This window comes from Sus scrofa, chromosome 4, assembly GCF_054392235.1.
Source record: "Sus scrofa isolate SSC_HxYL_T2T_F1_AM1 chromosome 4, Sscrofa_HxYL_maternal_Yorkshire_Landrace_v2.0, whole genome shotgun sequence".
Lineage (NCBI taxonomy): Eukaryota > Metazoa > Chordata > Mammalia > Artiodactyla > Suidae > Sus > Sus scrofa.
This window is the reverse complement of record NC_139386.1, coordinates 68,818,402-68,831,360: the sequence shown is the minus strand read 5'-3', so window position 1 is coordinate 68,831,360 and position 12,959 is coordinate 68,818,402. Positions and strand designations below refer to the sequence as shown.

Genomic DNA, 12,959 nt, shown 5'->3' with positions numbered 1-12,959 from the left:
AAAGAAAAGCTGCAATTTGTGAGTTGAAAAGAGTCCTTAAAATCCATGGCACGTCTCCCTGGGAGTGAGTCAAATTGGAAAATATTGTTAATACTATAGCAGAATGTGTGTTATGCCTCTCGGGGTCACTTATTTGGAATTTTTCTCACACACATGTGCCATATACCTAGGTTTTTATCTGTTCCAAGTATGGTACTTAAGCTTACAGAAAGCATGTTAAATCTCCTCGAAAGTGAATTTCTTCATCGTTCGGGAGAATTATTTCTACTTTGCCCTCACATGTGTTCTCACCAGGTAGTTCTTTCAGCTGTTGAGATCATTCAGTTGGGGTGCTGCTTTGCGTCTGACAGGGGTAACAAAACAGCCTTGGAGATAAAAACTAGCTGGAGCAATTGTCGAAGATGTTGGGAAAGATTAAAGACAACTGGAGAATTCTCTGGAGCAGCATGAAAAATAAATTACCTGTGGGAAGTAATGATTAATGAAGCTACTCTTAGGAAACTACCTAAAATCATTAAAGATTGCCCTTAAATACATTTAGGAGTGCTTCTCTTTTTTGGTTTGTGTACACAGGGACATATACTGTAGCATTACTGATGCTTCAGTCACTAATTTAGAAATAAAGTGTTTTTTTTTATTAGACTTAAAAAAGTATTGGAATATACTTTCGCCCCATGCAAGATTCTGATGTCATTTCTTTATGTCTTGCCAACAGTGGCCTTTGGAAGTATGAAACTTCTGTGGTAATATGAAGAATAACTTCATGCATTGTCAAAAATTATCCTTCAGGTTAATTTAATAATTAAAATAAATTGGCACATATTACTACTTTTCTCCATAGATTATAGTGTTCACATATATAAGTGCAACCAGCATATTTTATTGATTGATCAAGAGAAAGCTTTGTTCAGGGGAGAATGGAAGCAAAAATTTTGTAGGCGGAAAGTATTTTACTTGAGCACATTTATAGAATAATGGAATTTCTGAGACAAAAGTCTTAGATGAATGTTATCCATTTTAATTTGATGAGGGTAAAGAGAATAGAAAAGGACTAAATTTAAGTTATCAATTGGTGTGTGTATACTTTCTAGATGTGGGAAGGAGAAGCAAACAGAGTTCAGGAAAATAAAATACTCTTCCATTTCCAAATCCTGTGTTTCATATTAAAGTAATTTATCAAGAAGCTCTAAGTTATAAATCTTTAGCTTATGACCACAGCAAGGGCCTCAGCTTGAATCTAAGCTATATCCACTTTGAGATTCCAGCAAATCTGAAAAGCTTGTCATCTGCATGTCTGGGGACCATTTGAAAAAAGTCCAAGAAGCCTCCTGAGAAGGAATGAGTCATCCTAAGGCCGGGAAAATGTTGAGGGAACAAATCCTATACGAACGGGGCTGGGGGTGGGGGTGCGGTTTTGCATGTGTGTTGCTCATCTTTTGTCTTCTGCGGCGGTGACCTGTTTTTCTTGGGGATGGTGCCAGATCCCAGGGGAGAAGTGAAACTAGTCAGAGAGCTTTTTCACTTTTTCACTTTTTTTTTTTTTTTTTTGCTAAAGTGGCTGAGAGACTAGGGATCATAATGTAGCACTACTTTGTGACCAGGTAGCAGATTGTAGACAAAGCAAGGCCTCTGTGTAGACTCAGCAAGTTGGCGTAGTGCACATCTCAAGGGGTGGCCACTGACCGCCTGTGGAATCACACGCAGGGGCTTCAGAAGACGTTTTCTTTCCTGTTGGGTAGAGAGGCCTCTGGCCTGGGGCTGGTATGGTGACTGCTTGAGCCTGATACAGCCGTGGCCAGCTGCAGCTTTGATGGAGTACATGCTTTGGGGTATGGCTGGCTTGGGAGAGTTCACAGCCTCAATCCTCTTAGGAGACATCACTTCTTCCAGTAGCAGTAAAAGGAGCAGGAGGAATGCCCAGTGGGAGCTGGGGGCATCTGCCTTGCCAACCCACTGAAGGTATCCAGCAGGGGTTCCCCGACAGGCAGGTGGGAAATCAAACTGAGGGAGGGAGGGTGAAACTAAAGGCGCAACAATGTTTTGTGACTTGACACTGGCAGTACCCCTCCAAGCTCATATAGCTTCTGAAAGAGTGGATGTTCTATGTTGGATTCGTTTTATATTTCTGAAAGTACAGACCAAGAGCTCATCGTAATAAAGAATATAATTGTCATAGAGCTCCTGATGTGGCACAGTGGTTAACGAATCCGACTAGGACCAATGAGGTTCCGGGTTCAATTTCTGGCCTTGCTCAGTGGGTTAAGGATCCAGTGTTGCTGTGAGCTGTGGTATAGGTTGCAGACGTGGCTTGGATCCTGCGTTGCTGTGGCTCTGATGTAGGCTGGTGGCTACAGCTCCGATTAGACTCCTGGCCTGGGAACCTCCATATGCTGCAGGAGCGGCCCTAGATAAGGCGAAAAGACGATAAAAAAAAAAAAAAAAAAAAAAAAGAATGTAATTGTCAGACTTCCAGTCATGGCTCAGGGATAATGAACCAGACTAGTATCCGGGAGGATGCAGGTTTGATCGCTGGCCTTTCTCAGTGGGTTAAGGATCCAGCGTTGCCATGACCTGTGGTGGAGGTGGTGGAGGTGACTTGGATCCTGTGTTGCTGTGGCTGTGGTGTAGGCCAGCAGTTACAGCTTGAATTTGACCCCTAGCCTGGGAACTTCCATGTGCCACTAGTGTGGCCCCAAAAAGACAAAAAAAAAAAAAAAAAAAAAAAAAGAATAGAATTGTTGCTATTTATTGAATAGCCATTGGGTGTTAGGGAATATCAATATTCCCTCTAATGGAAGTGCATAGACTGTTGTGCAGGTTCTTGAAGGCTGATACTTGAGCTCAAGTCTGCAAAGTTGGTTGTGTGGGGACTGCTGAGATTCTCAGGGCAGTCAGGGCGGTCCTCCTTTGTATGGCTACTCTTTCAGGCAGCTATGTCCCTTCTGGGCATACATTTTTGCTGTGTGGCCTCCTCATTTCTGCTTAGCTTGCTTTTCAAATCAGAGACTTAACTAACTCTAAAAGTGAATGTGTGCCATCCTTTTGCTCTAATCTGTAACCCTCTAGAATGATTCAGTAAGTTATCATCTTACCCATCTGATAGATGGCAAAACTGGGGCTCATGGAAGACAAGGTGTAAATAAAGTCGGCAGCCAGCAGAGGTAAAATCCTAGTTCAAGCCCAGATCCATGTCTTTCTACACCCAAAGATCTGGAAGATGTTCTCCAAAGCAAACTGCTGCACCCCATTGTGGGTAGGGGTAAAAAGACCTTAGGCATTAGAGTCACTTTTAGTGCAACTGCCTCATTAAGTGCTAGAACTTTCCAATGGCGTTTTCTCAGATATATCCAATGTGATTCAGTGGAGGAACAACCACATAACTAAATTATAAATCTAATTCTCTGATTTGGCAGATACTCAAGTCATAATTGATTCTCTTGACTCATCCCCATATCTCACTTTTCTATAAATGCTATAATGATGACTTTTTGGTCCCAAGAAGGAACATGGCCTCTAATTGAAGTCTGTTTCTTTATGAAGCAAGACTACATGGGATTTATCCCAAATATGGAGAAATATGAACCCAAGTTTGGTTTCTTGCTATGCCTATCTATTAGGATAATTGCTTTGTTCTCGATGTTGTTGTATTTATCTATATAAAAACCAATGGAAAAATTATATAAGAAATACTTGAGTATTGTCTCTTGTGCAGACACATCAATAGCAGGAGGGGCTGTGGGAAAGAAGATTGGGTAGGAATAGAAAGTGATTCATAGTTGGCTTGGAAAAGCTAGAGGTCTAGCACAGAACCAAATACTGCCCTGTCTGGTTATTTAGCTGTCATGCATGTGATCTTTACTGTCTAATTAAATTATAGACTCTTGAAGGCAAATGCCATGGCTTAGTCTCTGTTTGGACTCTCTGCAGTACCCCAGTGCAGTGTGAGCAGAGTGGACAAGCATAAAATTGTTTTTTGTATTGGAATGCAAACATATAGCTAACTTGGATCTTAATTCCACTGCATCTATTCTAAAAGCCCTTTCTCTGCAGATTATATGTGGCCTCAGAAGTGACCATATGCAAGAAACAAAATTATCCTGTCAACTTGCAAGGCCAGGACCAAATGTCAGTTTTTCCAGGAAGCCTTGCCAGGCTCCTCACTTTGGTCTAGATTAGCCCAACGTGCTCTGTACATACTGAATTTGAGGCATTTTATCTCATCTTTTCAAAATTGATTAGCTTTGTCTGTTTTCCCTATGGGCCTGATTGCTCCTCAAGGGCAAGTGTCAAATTCTTCCCTGCACCCGCAACACCTCCCCCAGGTCTGACTTTGCATGCTGGGTGCTCAATACACATGCAATATTGTGAATAGCAATATATTACATGTATGAATGACTGGTCCTCATCGTTTCATTTTTTTTAAAATGACAATTCATTATATGGGAAAACATTGTCATTTCCATATGGAAACTATTTATTTATTTATTATTTATTTATTTTAGGGCTGCACCCGCAGCATATGGAGGTTCCCAGGCTAGGGGTTGAATCAGAGCTGCCAGCCTACACCACAGCCACAGCAACACTGGATCTTTAACCCACTGAGCGAGGTCAGGGATCAAACCTGGTTACTAGTTGGGTTTGTTAACCACTGAACCCAAACTGGAACTCCCCTGGAGACATTTATTTTGAAATGGGTCAAACTTGCGCTGTTATAATTTGGAATTGCTAAGAGTTATTAGCTCTCTCTTTTCTTTTTTTTTTTTTGTCTTTTTGCTATTTCTTTGGGCTGCTCCCATGGCACATGGAGGTTCCCAGGCTAGGGGTCTAATCGGAGCTGCAGCCGCCGGCCTATGCCAGAGCCACAGCAATGCGGGATCTGAGCTGCGTCTGCAACCTACACCACAGCTCACGGCAACACCAGATCCTTAACCCACTGAGCAAGGGCAGGGACCGAACCCACAACCTCATGGTTCCTAGTCGGATTCGTTAACCACTGCGCCACGACGGGAACTCCTATTAGCTCTGATTTAAATAAAATGTGAGACAACTCAAAGTGGAAACCACAGAAATTAAGTCTTCAAGATGACCACATCGCTAGAATATTGGAGGGTGACACTTCTCCTAGCTTCTTCCTCTGCGAGATAGAGACACTCACGCTCTGTGTGTAATGAAAAAGAAAAAAAAAAAAAGAGAAGTCAACGGTTTTCGCCATGGTATATAAATATGATATTATTTTTTTCTTTTTTTTTTTTTCCTTTTTAGGGCTTCACCTGCAGCATATGGAGCTGAATTGGAATTGCAGCTGCCAGCCTGTGTTGCAGCCACAGCAACTCGGGATCTGGGCCACATCTGCAACCTGTGGGCAACACTGGATCCTTAACTCACTGAGCAGGGCCAGGGATGGAACCGGCATTCTCATGGATACTCGTGGGGTTCATTACTACTGATCCACAATGGGAAGTCCTGACTTTACTTATTTGATTCACATCTATAGCTACGTTGTAGAAGGCCTGTGGCTATTTGACTTTTCTTTTTATACCGGACTTGAGTGGTAAGACTTTTTGAATACTGCATTTCTTCTCTCCCTCTCTCCAGTCCAGCAGGCTGGACTGGCAGCATCTGTGGTTTTCCATCGGTGGCCATACCACCTTGCTTAAGGCTGATACTCCCCAAGTGCTTGAGATGTTGATTTTCTCCTCTCTTTTTTCATTTTTAAGATAATAGACATGTATCTATTAATAATAATAGAAATATTAAGATAGATATTTCCTATACCATTATTTACTTGTTTATAAAAGTGGCTTCAAATCGATCCATTGTTTGGTTCTGTTTTTAACAGTTAAGAGACATTTGATAACTATGTAGTCGTGGCTCTATTCTCAATTATCTGGATGTTACCTTCGAATTCCCAAACTAGTGTCCTGAATTTGTACGTGGTTCTGGCCTTTGGCCTATCAATCACAATATGGCCATACCACTTTGGTTCTTAGTATAAGCAAAATGTGTATTTCTCTCTCTAAGTTCTATGCATTGAGGGAAAAAATTTTTCTCTGCTGCCAATAGCTAATAATTATAATTGCTAGTATTTTTCTGAAGGAGGGCAAAGGGCTAAATGCTCAAGAGTTGTGTTGGTGCAGCTTGCTATAGCTGAGTTTAGGGGTTATAACTCTTAATCCCAATGAAATACAATTTTATTTGAGGTAGATCTGCAAGTGGGAGAATGACTATTAATTCCGCAATTCCAAAATAAGTAATGTACTTGGTTTAAAGCCAGGTACACTGTGAGTTCTGGCTTTAAGTGCTCTTGTGGGAAATACAGAGAGAGACTTTAACATATGGATTCTCAGAAGAAAATGCAACTGTTCCCTACAAGAAATATTGAGTTATTCTTAGTACTTTTTAATGTGTGGTTGACGATATATTTCTGAGTGGTGCCATTTTTAACACTTGGCAATGCAAGCCAAAGATCTTCATTTCCTGGGGTAATTTTAATAACTCACCCATTCATACGGCAAGGATTTAGTGAGGATTGATGGTACGTAGAGCCCTGTAGTTGATGTGATGAGAAATACAAGCAAGGCAAGTAGAGGCCAGATATGTCTTCACTGGATTTACAAGATTGCTAGAAAATACATCTGATACAAACGTGTGTGTGTATATGTATATCTGTATGTATGTGTGTGTATATATATATATATATATATATGCATCTGTGTGTGTGTGTGTGTGTGTATACACAACAAGTAGAAAGCAGATGGAACTGCATGTTAATGTATTAAAAATTCACATTGACTCCCTATTATGCTATGATATAGGTGAGTATTTTGGAGCCTTAGAGAAGCTTATAATCTGGGGGGTGGGGGTGGGCTGAGCCAGCTGGGTGGGGTGATAACCAAGGGATGAGCCAACCACCTTCTTGTTGGGAAAGTACTGTTGACACAGTTCTAAATTTGCTGTATTGGAGGCTTCAGAGAAGAAGGGGAATTTGGGGATGTTCTTGAAAGCAAGTCTAACTATACTGGGTTTTATGTACACACACATTGAGAGGGCAAAGAAGAAAAGTGGGTCCTGTGAGGTCAGAGAGCCTCCTTTGGGAACTGAGTTACATCTTCCAAAAAGTTTCTATATCGCAATGATAAATATTTACAATTTGTGTTATTGGATGTATGCATGTCAAAGAGTGAAAAAATGGAGAGCCCAGACAAGAAAATTCTCACTGGCAAAGGGGCAAGAGGTGGAAATAGGTACATAAAGAACGTGATCCACTGAAATGGAGGATCTTTTACTAAAATGATATCAAATTAGATGGATTTAGGAAGAATTAGCATCTGACTGAGGGCCTGGGTCAAATGAGAAATGAACATTATTTAAAAAATATAAAACATGGGAGTTCCTGCCGTGACTCAGTGGTTAACGAATCCAACTAGGAACCATGAGGTTGCAGGTTCAATCCCTGGCCTTGCTCAGTGGGTTAAGGATCTGGTGTTGCCATGAGCTGTGGTGTAGGTTGCAGACGTGGCTCGGATCCTCGGATCCTGTGTTGCTGTGGCTCTGGTGTAGGCCGGCGGCTGCAGCTCCGATTAGACCCCTAGCCTGGGAACCTCCATATGCTGCACGAGTGGCCCAAGAAATGGCAAAAAGACAAAAAACAAAAAAACAAAAAACAAAATAAACAAAAACAAACATAATGTGGGTGCAAGTTATCCTTGGAAAAGACAACCCAGTCTATTGGCTAAACAGGCTGAGTTCAAATCATGGCTCCATCGTGCACAGGATGTGTGATCTTGGACAAATTACTTATCACCTCTGTGCTTAGTGTCCTCATCTATAAAAAGGGGGAAGTAATAGTTCTTACCTCCCAGGGCTGTTATGATGATTAAATGAGTCAGTATTTTTAAGAGCGTAGAACAATTCTAGCATATAGATATACACGAAAAAGTGGATACACACTAGGTAATTGAAAATTACTATGGGTTCTTAAGCAGAGAATGATAAAATAGTGTGTGAGTAAGATTATCGTGGTAACGATATGAGGGCAGACTCAAGGGAGGGAAATTCTGGAGTCTGGAAGATGAGATGGGGCAGATTTCATGGATGTCTGCATGAAGACAGTGGGGGCTTGGAGGAGGGTGGAGGAAATAAGGAGATTTGAATAGAAGACATATTTCAAAGAAAGAAAGAACTGTTAGAACTTCAGGGTGGGGGTAGGGATGAGGATGTGAGATGTTGTCGCCAAAGATGACTCTAATGTCGAGGTTTTGAGAGGCTGGGATGAAAGTGGTGCCGTGGACACAAATGAAGAAAGTTATGCATGGATGGACCTCAAAGCTTCATCGATGAAGTCTATGGCACTTAGCCTAAATGTGCTCAAATAATAATAATCATCATCATTAGCTAGAATTTCATCTTCCTTTGTGCTTTTGTGCAATTCTTTGGCCATCTGTTCTAGGAACAATTCAGGATGTCAGTGCTCTTTGAATGGAAAGCAAATTCTAAAAGAAGAGATTTCTGATTTAAAAACATGTACTTCCCAAGCATTTAATTCAATTAAAAATAAGAAAGAGAGGGAAAACCTTAACTTTCCAATCCCTTGGAATTTTACAGAAACAAGTTGAAAACATTTCAGTTGGGAATAGAAAAAACAAAAACAAAAACACAAACAGTGAAACACAATAAAACAAAACAAAAACTAGGTTAAGAAATGACCCTGAGGCAAAGTCTTAAATCTTAAAGGTCAACAGGTCAGTGTACTTTAAAAACTGTAATTAGAGCCGTTCATTCTTCCGTGGGCTTACCGTGTCATGTCGAGGTTATTCATTCCCATATACCAAAGCCCATAATGTCACTTGAGGTATCCTTATGGCTTCTCCAGGTATTAAAGGAGCTTGATATGTTTTTGTTTCATTAATCTTTTCTCAGAGGCCAGTGATGAGTTCATCTGACTCTTTTCCATCAAGTTGAAAATTCTTTTCAATTAAAACCTCATCTCTACAGATGGTATTAGCATTAGGAGAGGCCTATTGTGTCTAAAATAACAAATATTGAGATATTTCAGGAATTGCTCTATAAATCATTGGAAGTAGAGTCAACTAAGGGGTTCAGTTGTGTGTGTGTGTGTGTGTGTGTATTTGTGTTTTGTTTTGTTTTAAGTGAGTAAAAGTTGGACTGATAAGAATTTGGCCCATATGCTTTATTGTTGCTAAATGGATCAGTTTCATCCCAGTGCCTGGGCAATTTTGTTGCACATTAATGTAAAATATTGTGAATATTTTAACCAAGCTATCCACTATGAAATACTTTATCCAAAACATTATGATTACAAAGACGATAGGAGAAACAGTTTAAACCAGGAGAGAATGCTCTGTTAAAAAGGATTAGAAAGACCATTTATTGAATAGTATGGATTTCTTCCAAGCCCCTGTGTGCAGAAAGCATGCAATGCGTGAATAATTCATCTAGAAATTCTATCATGAAGTTGTATCAGTTTCCACAGTAAAACCTGGCCATGGAGGAGGAAAATACATCAACATCTGTGACAAGCTCTATGAAGAGACAGTGGCAAAGCCTTTCAGGCACCAGGAGCAAAGCAAAATATAATAAATTCACTTAAGTGTCAAATTTGTGTCGGCTGAATAATGACACCATATGTCTGGGCTGCCATGTCACCGTAGGCTGCTCTAAAAAAACACATGGTTTTATGGAAACGGCTGTCAGCCTGGGGAAGAAACCTTGCTGGCTACTGCCTTTCTATCAAAGAAAACAGAGACTGTCCAGTAAATGCAGCTCCGATGATCAGAAATGACTGTTTTGTTTTAACTAATTTGCCAGCATCTTGATGGAGCCTGCTGTTGAGATTGGGACACGTATATCCTCAGAGGCTGTCTTGAGTGCGTTCCTTCAAATTCTCCAAAGGAGGAGGAGCAAGGCTTTCCAGCTCATCAGTTGGCCTGCCCTGCATGGGTCTTAATGACATATCTTGTCTTCATCTCTCTCTCTCTCTGCGCAACTCACTTCACTGCATTTTATAGGCATGGTCTCACCATCCTTAGAGCATCCCCTTGAGGAGTGGAGAAGTGAGATATCATTTTGCTCCAGGACAGAGTGAGGCACAGAATGTTATGGTCACATTAGCCCTTAGGAGGCATGATGCTAGGGCCAGCTTGACCCTCTTTACTCCAGATAGTCAGCAGTGGACCAGGCAAGCCAGACAAGCTTTATGGGAAGGAGGCTTTGTCTTTCTCTCCTGGGCCTCTGCCTCCTTCTGCTGGCATGCACAGTGCTGGCCGGGTGCCCACTTCAAGGCTGCTTCTCTGATCCAAAGGCATTGCGTCTGGGTTCAGCCGCTGTGTGAGCAGTGATTCCGCAGTTGTACACTGGGGTGCTATGACCAGATCTTTCCTGCTTGGACACAGAGATGCTGTGGTATGGTGATTATGTCCTGGAGGACTGCTCTGAACAGCCTGGGGCTCTGCAGAGTACACAGTCCCCCCACCCACAGGAATCAGCAGCCCTATCTCAGCTCCCGCCATTGCCCTTGTCCATACCTTCTATCACTATTAGTCCATTGGTACTTCAGGTGGATTGTGGTGAAGATAAAGCATTTGGGGTGGGTCATCCTTAATTGTCTTCACAAGGGCATAGTCAGGACCAAGGATGTTATGTGAATCAATCTGACATAAGGAAAATTACTTGACGTGTATTTTCTACTTCAGAGCTTTTCTCTGTTGCTGCACAGAGAACTTGATGCCATATTCTGTGATAATCTGTGTGGGAAATGAATCTGAAAGAGAATGGATTTTGTATATGTATAACCACATCCTTTATTGTATAGAAGAAATTATCACAACTTTGTAAATCAACCATACTTCAATAAAACTTTTTTTAAAAAAGACCTTTCCCCCCAAAAATTTAAAGTTTAAAACTTTTAAAGAATGTACCTGACAAAATGGTACATATCTGAATCACTTGGAGAGCTTTCCTCCATGTTTGTGTGTGTGTGTGTGTGTGTGTGTCTGTGTGTGCGTGCTCACACACGCACACACGCACGCACGCCTGCCCTTGGAGCCTGATCCACTTGAAGCAGCCTGGGGTTTTAAAAACCCCTGCTCTGGTGAATCTGATGTGAAGTCAGTGACTCCTCAGAGGGCTACATATGCCCAAGATCCTCTAGCCCTGCCACTAGGAAGTATAAAACATCAGTGCAAAGTTAAACAGATAAAGATTTGTGGTTTCCTGGCCAGACAGAAGTGTTTCCCATTCAGCAGTGTAATATAAAGAAATGGAGAGGATATTGTAAATGCAGCAGTTCAGACTGAATCTGAAAAATGGACTTCAGGGGATGTAAAGGAAGCCTGGGGAGAAGCCACAGCCAGGATCTGTCTGATGGATTCCCTTGCCCAACAGCTATCCTGATCCCATCCCAGTTGTTAGTGGTAATAACCCAGTTCTCTGTCGGCTGTTTTCCTTCTCTTGAAATCAAAGGGCAGAAGTTACACGGAGAAAAGATGGCCCCAAATTCAAGAGGGGAGCCTATTTCTCCACCCCCTTGAACTTGGGCTAAGCTGGTGACTGCTTTCATCAACAAAGTATGTCAAGAGTGTGCCCTGTCTATTCTCAGTCTACGTCTTTGAAAGGACTGGCTTCTTATGCTTCTTCTTTCTTTTCACATAGCGCTGAGGTTGCTCCCTCCTAAACCTACCTGCCACACTAACAAGTAGCCCAAATAAATCACATGAAGAATCAGTGTTCAAGCAGTCTGTTCAACATCCTTAGCTAAGCTCATGGCCAAGAACCAATATCTACTGTCAGAGAGGAGAGTGAACCACACTGGAAGTTCCAACTCACACAAGCTCCAGATAACTGCAGTCTCAATCATCATCACATGAGCAGAAGAGCTGCCTACCTGAGCTCAATCAATTCATGGAATCACAAGAATTAACAAAAAAGTTGGCATTTTATGCTGCTAAGTATTTGGGTGATTGGTTATGCATCAATAGGTATCTGAAATGAAGTGGATTTTCCAGTCCATACTAGTCTGAACATAAAAACTTGGATCCAAATTACAATTTCAAGCTCCAGCACAATGGTTTGGGGGCACATAGGAGGCACCCTTAGAGTATTTATCACTGATGACCAGTAGGTAGTGTGTTGCTAGGCTCCATAGGACATTTTCTCCAAGATTGGGAAATGTAACCAACCTATCTAATACATAGAAAAGAAAGAAACAAACAAAAAGAATAAGTAGGCAAATTGAGGAGGCAGAAGCATATGTTCCCAGAAGAAAGACTAAGTGAAGTGGAGATAAGCGATTGAGCTGATAAAAAGATCTGATCATGATCATGAAGATGATTAGTGAATTGGGGAGAAGAATGGATGTGCGCCAAAGTTTAACAGAGAATTTGAAAATACAAAGAAATCAAAACAGCTGAAAGTGGTCACCTTGGCAGCACATACACTAAAACTGGAACAATATAGAGAAGATTAGCATGGCCCCTGTGAACGGGTGGCATGCAAATTTGTGAAGTGATCCATATTTTTCAAAAAACCAGCAACTAAAAAGATAAAAAATAAAACAACTGAAATAAATAAAAAGAAAAACATACTAGAAAGAATCAGCGTTAGATTAGGTGGTACAAAGGAATAGACTAGCGAACTGCTAGACAAAGTAGTAGGAATTCCCCAAGATGAACAAAAAATAATGAAAAAAATTTAATGAGGATAATATAAGAGGCCTCTGGGCCCACATTTATCACATTCATATTTGCATTCTAGGGGTACCAGAAGGAGAAGAGAGAGAAAGGGGCATAGAATGTATTTGAAAAAAAAAATTTGCAATTTTAACATAGTACTTTGGGCTGTACTCACCACCTACTTTGCAGTAACTCTGTTGCTGTCTGTTCTTCCCACATAATTTCTCTAAGGGGTATCTGGAACATCTGATCTGTGAATCAGCCCTCTTG

The 12,959-nt window shown here is 41.2% G+C and overlaps 1 non-coding gene across 1 annotated transcript; it reads left to right on the top strand.

Annotated features, from left to right (window-relative positions):
• Nucleotides 1-12,430: 12,430 nt before the first annotated feature.
• Nucleotides 12,431-12,537, top strand: LOC146403845 (U6 spliceosomal RNA). Its single transcript, XR_014845056.1, has one exon. It is a non-coding gene; the product is annotated as a U6 spliceosomal RNA (small nuclear RNA).
• Nucleotides 12,538-12,959: the final 422 nt, after the last annotated feature.